General features: G+C 42.2%; 1 long non-coding RNA gene across 18 annotated transcripts in view; it reads right to left on the reverse strand.

Annotated features, from left to right (window-relative positions):
• LOC110257250 (uncharacterized) overlaps positions 1-12,938 on the reverse strand; it is a 71,848-nt gene that overhangs the window by 52,776 nt on the left and 6,134 nt on the right. For 7 of the 18 annotated variants that reach the window (XR_014830784.1, XR_014830785.1, XR_014830794.1 and 4 more), the window contains exons 2-5: positions 11,398-11,503; positions 10,645-10,752; positions 10,481-10,528; positions 5,076-5,155 (exon numbers count right to left, since the gene is read on the reverse strand). This is a non-coding gene — a long non-coding RNA (uncharacterized LOC110257250). Of the gene's footprint in view, positions 1-3,954; positions 4,086-5,075; positions 5,156-9,537; positions 9,666-10,480; positions 10,529-10,644; positions 10,753-11,397; positions 11,504-12,938 lie in introns of those variants that run through there. The other 11 variants (XR_014830786.1, XR_014830789.1, XR_014830797.1 and 8 more) reach the window with 5 other exon arrangements.

Genomic DNA, 12,938 nt, shown 5'->3' on the forward strand with positions numbered 1-12,938 from the left:
GTGCTGTGGCATGGGCTTGATCCCTGGCCTGAAAACTTTCACACACTGCAGGTACAACCAAATCAAAAACATAAAAACAAACAAACAAACAAAACAAAAAAAAACCACCAAACAACAAAAAACCCACAATGAGATATCACCTGATATTTTTCAGAATGGCTATTATCAAAAAGGCAACAAATAACAGCAAGACAAAAATCCTATTTACAAGGATTTGGAGAAAAGAACCTTTGTCCACTTTTGGTAGGAATGGAAATTGTTGCAGCCATTGTGGAAAATAGCATGGAAATTTCTCAAAAATTAAAAATAGAATGTCATATGATCCAGCAATTCTTCTCCTTGGTATTTATCCAAAGAAAATGAAAACACTAATTAGAGAAGATATATGCAACCCTATGTTCATAGCAGCATTAATTTACAATAGCCAGGACATGGAAACCACCTAAATGTCCATGAATGGATAAAGGTGTGAGATGTATATATATGTGTCTATATATATGATACATACATTTATGTATGCAATGGAATATTACTTGGCTACACCCACACATTTGTATGTATAATGAAATATTACTCAGCCATAAAAAAAGAATGAAATCTTGGTATTTGTGACATCATGGATGGACCTAGAGCAAATTAAGCTAAGTGAAATGTCAGACAGAGAAAGACAAATTATTCTATTCCTTGTATGTGGAATCAAAAAAACAAGCAATTAGAACAAAACAGGAACTGAGTTATGGATACAGAGAAGAAACTGGTGGTTACCAGAAGGGAGGAGTGTAGGAGGGAGGTAAGACATAGATGAGGGAGATTTGGTAGAAACTTCTAGTTGTGAAATAAATGAATCACGCATATGAAGTGCACAAAATGGGGAAAATAGTAAACAAATATGTAAGAACTTTGTATGGTAACAGATGGTAACTGGACTTATCATGGTGATCATTTTGAAACGTGCAGAAATATTCATCACTTTGTTGTATATCAGGAATCAACATAGTGTTGTAGGTCAGTTATACTTTGAAAGCAAACAAAAAACAAACTCATGGAAAAAGAGAGCAGACTGGTGGTTACCCGAGGCATGGGTGGGGGTGAGGTATCAGATGAAGGTGGTCAAAAGTTACAAACTTCCTATTATGAGATAACTAAGTACTAGGGATGGAATGTACAATATGGTAATTAACACCGCTGTATGTTACACATGAAAGTTATTGAGAGTAAATCCTAAGCGTTCCCATCATAAGGAGGACATTTTTTTCTATTTCTTTAATTTTGTATTGATATGAGGTGATGAATGTTCACTAAACTTACTGTGATAACATTTCATGATATATGTAAGTAAAATCATTATGCTGTACAACTTAAACTTACATAATGCTGTTGTATCTCAATAAAGCTGGAGGAAAAAATAAAAATAAAAAAATGTGTATTACTTAAGATGGCCTAGGTTAGCATTCTCAAAGTGTGGTCTGGACATATTTTCAGTGGTTCTGTGAGGTCAAAATCAATTTCAAAATCAAGTATTCAATACTAAAATGTTATTTGCTTCTTTCATTCTCAATCTCATGAATGTAATGTGGAGTTTTCTAGAATGCGATATTGCAGCTCTTTGAATGCAGAAGCAGACCAAAAAATTCCGCTTTGTTCAATTAAGCCAGACCTTGAAGAGATTTGCAAAGACTGAAAGAGTGCTACCTCTTCTCATACGTCTTGTTTTTGGAAAATAGTTATTTTTCATTAAGATGTTATTATGTTAATGAATGACATATTCATGTATTTAAAAAATTTCTCAGTTTTAATATCTAAAACAGTAAATATCAATATATAGAGCCCATATAAACAAGAGCTTACTGAAGGCACTGTTTTAAAAGGTAGACTTTTTTATTATTCAACTATGGTTAGGTCAGTAAGTCAGGAGACAACTATCACTGAAAGGGGAGTCTGTTCCCAAAACAAGGGCCTGCCATGTCACACAGGGCCACACAGGAAGCAGTGGTCAGTGAGGAGAAAGCACAGGTTAGAGCCTTATTGTGGTTTTCGCAGAAGAACAGGCAAGGCAGGGTAAGTGGCTTTAGGAGTGGCTGGTTTGAGTACTTTCAGCAGGCTCTATGGTGTAGGGCTGTTCTAGGGTTTCCTGTATCTGGCCCTGGGGTGATTAGAACAGGTGAACACAGATACCTTGGAGATACTTCAGGTTTGGTCCCACACTACTGCAATAAAGCCAATGTGGCAATAAGGCCTCATGAATTTTTCAGTTTCCACCGCATATAAATGGTAAGTTTATACTATAGTCTATTAAGTGTGCAGTATTGTGTCTAAAAAAAAAAGACAATGTATATACCTTAATTACAAAGTAACATTGCTGGAAAAATGGCACTGAAAGACTTGCTCAGGGCAGGATTGTCCCAAGCCTTCAATTTGTAAAATATGCAGTATCTGTGAAGTGCAATAAAAAAGACTTATCCCTGTATTGGCCCAAAGTGTAAGAGCCCTGTGAGAGCCGGATCAGGTGGGTGGTTGTGGGGAGAGAGTATGGTTTTGGATCAGTTAATTTGCACATGAAAGGTGTACTCCAGGGGAAGAGTTTGTTATCTCTAGGAATCAGCTAGTCCTCAAAGGGGCAGTTTCTCGTGGGCCAGCAAGGTTCCTGATGTCAGGGCATCAAGAATATAGAAAGTAGGAAAAATATAGCCGATGAAGATCCTTAATAGTTCTTACGAGTGTAAAGATGTTTCAGACACAAAATGTTTGAGACCTTCTGGCCTAGGTCATGCATAAAGATGCCCCGTATCGCACTATCTTAACAGAAACAGAGAGGTTTTTTTGTTGTTGGTCAAGCGAAGTCATCACACTTTTCTGAAGGGACGAGTCATTCCTTGGGATATGTGGAAGACTGGTTCCCGACCCCTCAAGGATATCAAACTTTATGGATGCTCAAGTCCCTTTTATACTGTGGTACAGTCAGCCCTCTCTGAGAATGTGGAACCTGCAGACACAAAAGACCTCCTGTACAAAGAATATCAGAACATTTTTAAAAAGTCATATGAGGAGTTCCCGTCGTGGCGCAGTGGTTAATGACTCCGACTAGGAACCATGACGTTGCAGGTTCAATCCCTGGCCTTGCTCAGTGGGTGAAGGATCCAGCGTTGGCGTGAACTGTGGTGTAGGTTGCAGATGTGGCTCGGATCCCGTGTTGCTGTGGCTCTGGCGTAGGCCAGCAGTTGCAGCTCTGATTTGATCCCTAGCCTGGGAATCTCCATATGCCATGGGAGTGGCCCAAGAAATGGAAAAAAAAAAAAGTCATGAGAACAAAGAAAAATAATTTATTTTCGTTTCATGAGAAATTCCCTATATTTACTTTTTTTCCCATGAATTAGTGAAATTTCATCACTTCATAGGAAGAGTTCAGGGATGGAGGCTTGGAAATTTCTGACCTTTAGGACAATTATGGATGAAAACAATGCAAAGGGGAAGAAAGACCTTACTTTTTGTTTAGATGCTGAAAGGGGGAAGGTTGAAGAGATGGAAAAAGAGACCCTGATGGAAATCCTGGAGGAGGCGAAAGGTCCAGGGAGGGAATGGTCTGAAGGAGGAAGACAGACGCTGCTTCCTGGAACACTGGCTGGAGAGGAGGAGGAGGAGAAGGTGCCCTTGAAGATGTTAGAAGGAGAGAAGCTGAGCAGAGTCTACCCTTTTTTTTTATTTTATTTTTTTTATTTTCCCACTGTACAGCAAGGGGGTCAGGTTATCCTTACATGTATACATTACAATTACAGTTTTTCCCCCACCCTTTGTTCTGTTGCAACATGAGTATCTAGACATAGTTCTCAATGCTATTCAGCAGGATCTCCTTGTAAATCTATTCCAAGTTGTGTCTGATAAGCCCAAGCTCCCGATCCCTCCCACTCCCTCCCCCTCCCATCAGGCAGCCACAAGTCTCTTCTCCAAGTCCATGATTTTCTTTTCTGAGGAGACGTTCATTTGTGCTGGATATTAGATTCCAGTTATAAGTGATATCATATGGTATTTGTCTTTGTCTTTCTGGCTCATGTCACTCAGTATGAGATTCTCTAGTTCCATCCATGTTGCTGCAAATGGCATTATGTCATCCTTTTTTATGGCTGAGTAGTATTCCATTGTGTATATATAAGAGTCTACCCTTAATGGCACTAATTTTCTCTACAAATCCCAGGCAAGTTCATTACTGGAGGTGAGGCAGGCAGGGAATGATGAAGGTTTAGGATTCAGGAGGCCCATTCAGCGATTGGGAAAGGGAGCGGACCAAGAACATACAACAGGTGATGGAGCAGAACTAAAGGCCCAGCTCTAGTAACTGCATGAAACACATGGCAGTTTACCTTTTCTAACTGGGCTTCTTAACCCTGGCATTGAGCAGAGAAGGGGTCAGAGTGAGTATAGGGAACTCATGTTTATTGAGAGGCAGTGAGAGTGAGGGTTCAAAGCACAATCTTTGAAGCCAGCTGGCCTGAGTTAAAATTTTCACTCTGTCATTTACTTTCCCATTCAGTAAAATGGGGAAAATAATAGTCTTGTGGTGGTGGGTTTTTATTTTTTGGGTTTTTTTTTAGGGCCACACTTTTGGCATATGGAAGTTCCCAGACTAGGGGTTGAATCAGTTATAGCTGCTGGCCTAGGCCACAGCCACATGGGATCTGAGCCTCGTCTGTGACCTCACTACAACACTCGGCAACTATGGATCCCCAGCCCACTGAGTGAGGCCAGGGGTCAAACCTGCATCCTCACGGATACTAGTCTGATTCATAACTGCTGCACTACAATGGGCACTCCTTGTGGTGTCATCTTAATGCAGTAATAATGGTTTTGTAGCGTTGTTTTGAAGACTAAAAGACTATATGCTGTGGATTTTCTTTCCAGGCCCCTGCTGGGGGGGCATTCAGAGACCCACTTAAGGTTTCATGTTTTCACACTTACGAGAATGTTGAACTCCTGAAAGGGGGTGGTTGCGTTGCTCCCCAAAGGCCTGAAAGCTCAGTATTTGCTCAGCCTCAAGACCCAAGACAGAGACATTACTGGTCTAATGGACAGGGGAAACTTACCTGTGTGAAGCAGGGTCCTGGAGTCACTCCCCACTGCAAGCGGCAAGCAGCGAGCGGGACATAACAACTGTCTTCATTTCCTGGGGGGAGGGAAGGTTAGCACTTATAGGGGGACTCGATGCCAGATTGGCTTATTGGTTACCAGGGAAACCACAGAGCAGCCCGCCCCTCACTGCCCCTTTGATGAGCTATCAAGGTGGAGGTATTCTGATCTCAAAATTACAACAGTCACGAGTTGGGGCTGGGCGCAAGTACATAGGCCTTTATTGAGGAGGGAAGGTCCGACAGGTGAGCAGGGTGCAGATGAGGCAGGCAGGGGATGGACACAGAGCAAGAGAACAGCCATCTTGGGGGCTCTGACCATTCAGGGACAAACTGAGCTCCTCTGCCCTCCCTGCCCACTTCCTTCAAGGGCACACCCTGTTCAGGGCCCTCAGGAGCCTCTGTCATTGTGAAGGGAATAGGAAGCGAGTTTACCTGGTTCTCCCTTGTTCTGTTTCCAAACCATATTTCAGCATGATCTCTAAGCCACGTCCCTCAGGCCTTTATTTTGTATCTCAAACACCTGTTTTAGAAGCAAGCCACACCCTGCCTCTTGAGTCCTGCTCTAATAATCCTGGTCTACCCATTCACCCACTGGCCCTCCAGAGAGGTACCTCTGGATCACAGGGAGAGGCATGTATGTGGAAGATGCAAAAGACAAATGCATAAATATAGATTTTTTTAAAAAAATCTTTTTACCTACTACCTCTCTTAATTCTCTTGTGAGCAGGTGTTTTTATCCCTCTAAAACACCCAGTGCTGATGAGCAGAGAGATTACGAATGTGCTCAGGGTTACACAGCTGTTAATTGTCAGCAAAGTAATTCAGTTCTCTGCCTGTGCTCTTCCACCTCCGTGCTCTGCACTGCCTCAAAGGGCTGCACTGGTCCTGTGTCTGGGGGTGGGGTGGAGGGCTGAGGGCTGGAGGCACTGGAATACGAGGTGTTGGTGAGAGTAAAACAGCATAGGCCAGAAGAGAAGGGGGCTCCATGTGCAGAGAAGGGGGGAGCTGATGGGGGAAAGCAAAGAAGTGGAGGAGCTGGAACCACAATGAAATGGATGTGCAAGTGGGGAGGGGAAAGGAGGAGCGACTTTGACATTGTGGGATGGGAAACTGACAATTTTAAGGGGTTCACTTCTGGATGGTGACAAGGTCTAGAGTATAGCCTTGCTTAAGTTACTGAAGAGAAGCAGAACACCACTGGTGTGGAGGACACTAAGAACTGTGAGTTTCAGCTGTTTTGAGTGAAAGCTGGAAAAGAGATCTGAGATCAGAGTCCTTTACTGTCTGAGAGTGATCTTGGAGTTGATGAAGGGTAGGCAGGGGCCCCGTAGCAGAAGCCCAGGGCTGGTACATGGCCCGAGCCTCGCAGGAAGAGGAAGACTGCAGGGACAGAAAGGATCTCATTTTTTTCTTTCTTTCTGCTTTTTATGGCCACACCTGTGGCACAGGGAAGTTCCCAGGTTAGGAGCTGAATGAGAGCTGCTGCTGCCGGTCACAGCCACAGCCACAACACCACCAGATCCTTAACCCCCTGAGTGAGACCAGGGATCCAACCTGCATCCTCATGGATACTGGTCAAGTTTGTTTCCATGGAGCCACAATGGGAACTTCTGAACCTTGTATTTCAATTGTAGCATGTGGCAGCTCTTATACACGACTCTGTAGAGTCCTCGAAGCAACCTGATGAGATGCATACAGGGCAGCAAATAGGCCTTCTCCGGGAAAACCAACTGCAAAGTGTCAGCCCTGGGACTCAGACCATGTCTCCTGACTTGATCCACACTGGCTGTAGTTTGCCCTGAGAGCATTGTTCCTCTATGCACTATTCACAGTATATCAACCTCTTAGACAGAACACTTTTAGCCTCTACACAGAAAAACAACATTTGTCTAAGTCTCCTTCACCCTTGACTCCGTGCTAGAAATCTCCAGGCTATCAGCAGTGGGAAAGCGAGGCTGGACCACTGGGAACTTATAGTGAGGTTCTTATGCTGCCATCTAGTGTTCATGGTTGGACTTGTTCACAAAGCTTTGGCTACAAATATTCTGAAAAAGAAATTAAGGAAATTGCAAGTAGCTGATTAATTTTGCAAAGGAATAGATATTAAAACACCTAATATTTTTCTTTCCCTGCCAGGAAGATTTCTTAATCTGGCCTCATGATTACCCTGAGGGCTAGACGAATGCAATGAATTATTTCATTGCATAAAACAGAAATTATGACCTAGTGAAGTTCAAGGCTATTTTAAAATGAACACTTTCTTTTAAGGTCTTGGATCACCTGGTATAGTGAAAAGATCATGGAATTTGGTGTCCGAGGTATCTGGGGCATTCAGTCTTCTCTCAGTGGGACGGTGTATGCAGATGTACTTCATAAATTGTAAGATGTTAAGCAAAAGTATTAGATATATGCTATTATTGCACAAATACACATCCATATCCTTGACACACACCTCCCTTCTTTTTCTTTCTTTTTTTTTATTTTTATTTTTAGGGCTAAACCCGAGGCATGTGGAAGTTCCCAGGCTAGGGGCCAAAGGAGCTATAGCTGTTGGCCTACACCACAGCCACAGCAATGCCAGATCCAAGCTGCATCTACAACCCACACCACAGTTCATGGAAATGCCAGATCCTTAACTCACTGAGCAAGGCCAAGGGAGCAAACCCACATCCTCAAGGATACCAGTCAGGCTTGTTTCCACTGAGCCACAAAGGGAATTCCCACACCTCCCTTCTAAGCCTCATAACATAAGAGTTGCTACCTAGATTTTACATCTGAACAAGTTGAGGCTCTTCATGAAGTTTACATGACTTGCCCGAGGTCATAGAGTTAGTTTTCCCTTTGCTTTACTACATTGCCACTCATATAAGGCATTAATATGAATTCATTCAGCAGAAATTTATTAATGATCACTGGTACCATCTATTAGGTTAGGTACAAGGTATATAAAGATTTACGCATGTTAGGAACCGAATGTTTGTGTCCAACTGAAATTTGTATGTTGAAGCCCTAACCCCTACTGTGACATTTGGAGATGGAGCTGTTATGGAAGTAAAGTTAAATGAGATCATAGGGTAGGAGGCTGATCCAATAGGATTATGCCCCTGTAAGAAGAGGAGACCAGAGTTCTCTGGTGGCTCAGTGGGTTAAGGACCTGGCATTGTCACTACTCTGGCTCTGGTTACTGCTGTGGCATGGGTTCAATCCCTGGCCCAGGAACTGCCACATGCCATGGGCACAGCCAAAACAAAGAGGAGAGACCAGAGCTTGCTTTCTCTTAGCAGGCAGGAGCAGAGGGAAGGCAACTGTGTGCAAGCCAGGAACAGAACTCTCACCAGGACCTGACCGTGCTGGCAATCTAATCTCACTTTTAGCTCCAGAACTGTGAGAAAGTTAATTTTTGTTGTTTAAGCCACCCAGTTTATGGTATTTTGTTGTCAGCACAGCCCAAGCCAACTAAGGCAATGAATAGCCCAAGCTGCTTCCAGCTGTGTCAGGGAAATCAATAGTTAAACTACAACCCAGGTGACTGAGATAGATGTATGGACACTTCATATTTCTAAATGTTTGCTTTAGAGACAATCCTGATGACAGCTGAGACTGGTGGTGACAGGCTACTGCAGATGTCAGACAGCTCTCAACTCAAATGCATTTCAGAGACGACCTCTTACTTAGAGGTATCGTGTCATTAATAAACACGGGCTTTCTCACAGAACCCTGTGTGTAGGAGATGGAATAGAGTCACAGAACCAGTGACTGGATGTGTCCTGGATTCTGGTTCAAGAACAGAACTTCTGGTCCTCAGCTGCCACTTCTATAAAATGAAAGGGGTTTGATTAGCTGTCATCTGAGGCAGTCATCTGAATATTTTTGCCCACTTTCTCCCTTAAAAGAGTTTTGAAACACTGTTTCCACATTTGAAAGTTGACATCTAAAACTTTCCATTAGAAATTTCACTTTATAGGATGTAACTTCCATTGTATTATAAATCTTGGCATTTTAAAATAAAATCATCACATGACTCGTGTCTCTAATACATCTAAATAATATATTTATTAGACACTCACTATCATTCATAAAAAACGTTGTGGTCTGTGCACTTGGGTGGGCAAAGAATTTCCGGACTCATGTCAAGGTACAAAGAAAGAAGAGTTTATTGAGCATGGCAGGGTGAAGAGAAAGTAGAGTTTACTGAGATAAGAGATGCTGCAAGCGCAGGAGGACAACAATCAGGGAGAGCCGACCGGGGCGTGTGGTCATGTCTGTTTTTACAATCCAGGGAGAGGAGAAGTGTGCTCTGCCTGCTGACCTGCTGATTTGTTGGGGAAAGAGGAGTCTTATGATACACTTGCTGAGTAGCTGGGGGCCTATAGGTGTGGGGTGAGGAGTGGGCCACATGCCTTTCCTAGTAGGGGTCAGGAAGGAGTAGGCCAGGTTGCTCCAGGTGAGGGAGGGTGCCTTACAATGAGAAGTGTGGGGCGATGATAAAGGTCTGGTAATTCTTATCTTGGCCAGAGGCTTTGAGTTGTATTCCCTTGCAGGCGCCTTAAAGTCCAACAAAAGAGACTGCATTTTACATCATTCCTTTTTCTTACTGAAATCTTATTTCCACTCCATTCTCCATTCCCAGAATTTTAGGTAATGCAGTATATTTTTATGTTTTAAAGTCTTTTATTACTGTGAATTGACGTTTGTCACTTGCCATCAGTCTCTATACTGAGTAAACGTGAGCCACCGCAGCTGCCGACCTGCAGCACCCCCTGAGCAGAGCTCAGAGTGGAGACCAGGAGTGGGGCACTCCCGCACAGCTGGTAAGTGGCCCTTGTGTAGCCCAAGCAATAGAGGTAACTCACTTTGAAGACCATTATTTTATTTATTTATTTTTTAATGGCCATACCTGCAGCATATGGAAGTTCCAGGAATCGGGGTCAAATCTTGGAGCTGCAGCTGAGGCCTACACCATAGCCACAGCAACACTGGATCCGAGCTGCATCTGCAACCTGTGCCACGGCTTATGGCAATGCAGGATCCTTAACCCACTGAGTGAGGCCAGGGATCGAACCCAAATCCTCATGAGACAACAGCAGGTCCTTAACCTGCTAAGCCACAAAGCGAACTCCAAAAGACCATTATTTTAAAGCAGATTCTAGCTGACAAGGTCTTTGGGAAATAATGCAGTGATAATGAAATTATGTAGCCTTATCTTCTGAAGAAGACCTAGTCAACTGCCTTCTAAAATTCTGGACTAAGGAAAAACAAAAAATTAATGTGACAAAACATTAGCAAAAGATCCGGAAAGCCCTTGTTACTTTGTCAGCAATATCCTGCTATGATTTTTTAAGGCATAGTTGACAACCTACCTTATCACAAATAGAGATTTTGGTAACAGTAGAGTGATGTTCTTCCCTCTGTGATGGAGATAAGATGAGCTTGTATGAAAATCATCAACCTAGCATCAGGTTACTCTAGGAGGTGAAGGTTTCCCATAATACAGCATAGAAATGACAAAGACTCTCTTCCTTACCTATATTCTCTTAGGAAACTTCTTCACTTTGTGTCTTTAGCACTTTCTAAATTCCACTGTGCAGTATGAATGATGGACTTCCTTTCCAAATGAACCCAGATGTTTGTCCTAAAAAGGTAAGTATCAAGAAGTAGTCTATGCTACTATCTTAGTCACCTTGGGCTGCCATGACAAAATATCATAGACTGAGCAGCTTAAACAACAGAGGTTTCTTTTCTCACAGTTCTGGAGGTTCGGAAATCCAAGATCAAGGTGCTAACCAATTTGGTTTCTGGCAAGAGCTTTCTTCCTGGCTTGCACATGGCTGCCTTCTGTGTCCTCTCTGGCAGACAGAGAAGTCTGGTGACTCTTCCTCTTTTTTTTTTTTTTTTTTTTAAGAGCTGCACCCACAGCATATGGAAGTTCCCAGGCTAGGGGTCAAACCACCGCTGCAGCTGCCAGCCTATGCCACGGCCACAGCAACACCAGATCTGTGCTGCGTCTATGACCTACACTACACCTCATGGCAATGCTGGATCCTTAACCCACTGAGCGAGGCCAGGGTTCAAACCCACATCCTCATGGATGCTAGTCAGGTTCATCACAGCTGAGTCACAATGAAAACTCCTCTTCCTCTTATAAGGGCTCTACCCCATGACCTCATTTAACCTTCATCACCTCCATACAGGCCCTATCTCCAAATGTCTTAGTTTAGGCTGCTACAACGAACTACCACACACTGGATGGATTAAACAACAGAAATTTATTTCTTACATTTCTGGAGACTGGAAATCCAAGATCAGGGTACCAGTATGGTTGAGTCCGGGTGAGAAATTTTTTTCTGGCTTGTAGACTGCTAACTTCTTCTTATACCCTTCACCTGGTAAAGAGCAGAGGAAGAGCAAAATTTCTTGTGACTCTTTTTAAAATTAATTAATTTTATTTTTTTGTATTTATAACTTTTAAATTGAGAAATAGTCAATTTACAATGTTTCAGGTGTAGAGGAAAGTCATTCAGTTATATATATATATATATATCTTTATATATATATTTTCAGATATTTTTCCATTATGTTATCGTAAGTTCCCTATGCTATACAGTAGGTCCTTGTTGTTTAATTATTTATTTTTTGCTTTTTAGGGCTGCACCTGTAGCATATGAAAGTTCCCAGGCTAAGGGTCGAATCGGAGCCACAGTTGCTGGCCTACCACTGTCACAGCAACGCCAGCCAAGCCATGTCTGCAACCTATACCACAGCTCACGGCAATGCTGGATCCTTAACCCACTGAGCAAGGCCAGGGATTGAACCTGCATCCTCACAGATACAATGTTTGGTCAGGTCCTTAACCTGCTAAGCCACAACGGTAAATCCTATGTTTAGTTTTTTAAGGAACCTACATACTGTTTTCCATAGTGGCTGCACAAATTTACATTCCCTCAAACAGTACACAGGAGTTTCCTTTTCTTCACACCCTCTCCAGCATTTATTATTTGCAGACTTTTTGATGATGATCACTCCGACCAGTGGGAGGTAATACCTCATTGTAGCTTTGGTTTGCATTTCTCTAATAACTAGTGATGCTGAGCATCTGCGCATGTGCCTACTGGCCATCTGTATGCCTTCCTTGGAGAAATATCTATTTAGGTCTTCTGCCCATTTTTTGATTGGGTTTTTTTTGTTTGTTTGTTTTTTGATAGTGAGCTGTGTGAACTGTTTGTACATTTTAGAAGTCAATCTAAACCAACAAGTTGGTTGCTTGCTGCAACATTGTTTGCAAATATTTTCTCCTCATATGTAGGTTGTCTTTTAATTTTGTTTATGCTTTCCTTTGCTGTGCAAAAGCTTTTAGGTTTAATTAGGTCCCATTTGTTTACTTTTGCCTTTGTTTCCATTACTCTAGGGAACAGGTCCAAAAAAATATTGCTGTGATTTATGTCAGTGTTCTGCTTAGATTTTCCTCTATAAGTTCCTATACTCTGAAAACTATAAAATGCTTAACAAAGAAATTGAAGACAACACAAACGGATGGAAAGATAGACCATTTCTTGGATTTAAAACATCAGCATTGTTAAAATGACAATACTACCTAAGGTGATCTACAGAGTCAATGCTAACTGTATCAAATTAGCAATGGTATTTTTCACAGAACTAGAACAAAATTTTCTAGATTTGTATGGAAATACAAAAGAACCCAAATAACTAAAACAATCTTGAGAAAGACAAATAAAGCTCCCTGGCTTCAGATTATACTACAAAGCAATAGTCATCAAAACAGTATGGTACTGGCACAAAACCAGACACAGAGATCAAGAG

Source organism: Sus scrofa, chromosome 16, assembly GCF_054392235.1.
Source record: "Sus scrofa isolate SSC_HxYL_T2T_F1_AM1 chromosome 16, Sscrofa_HxYL_maternal_Yorkshire_Landrace_v2.0, whole genome shotgun sequence".
NCBI classification, from domain to species: domain Eukaryota; kingdom Metazoa; phylum Chordata; class Mammalia; order Artiodactyla; family Suidae; genus Sus; species Sus scrofa.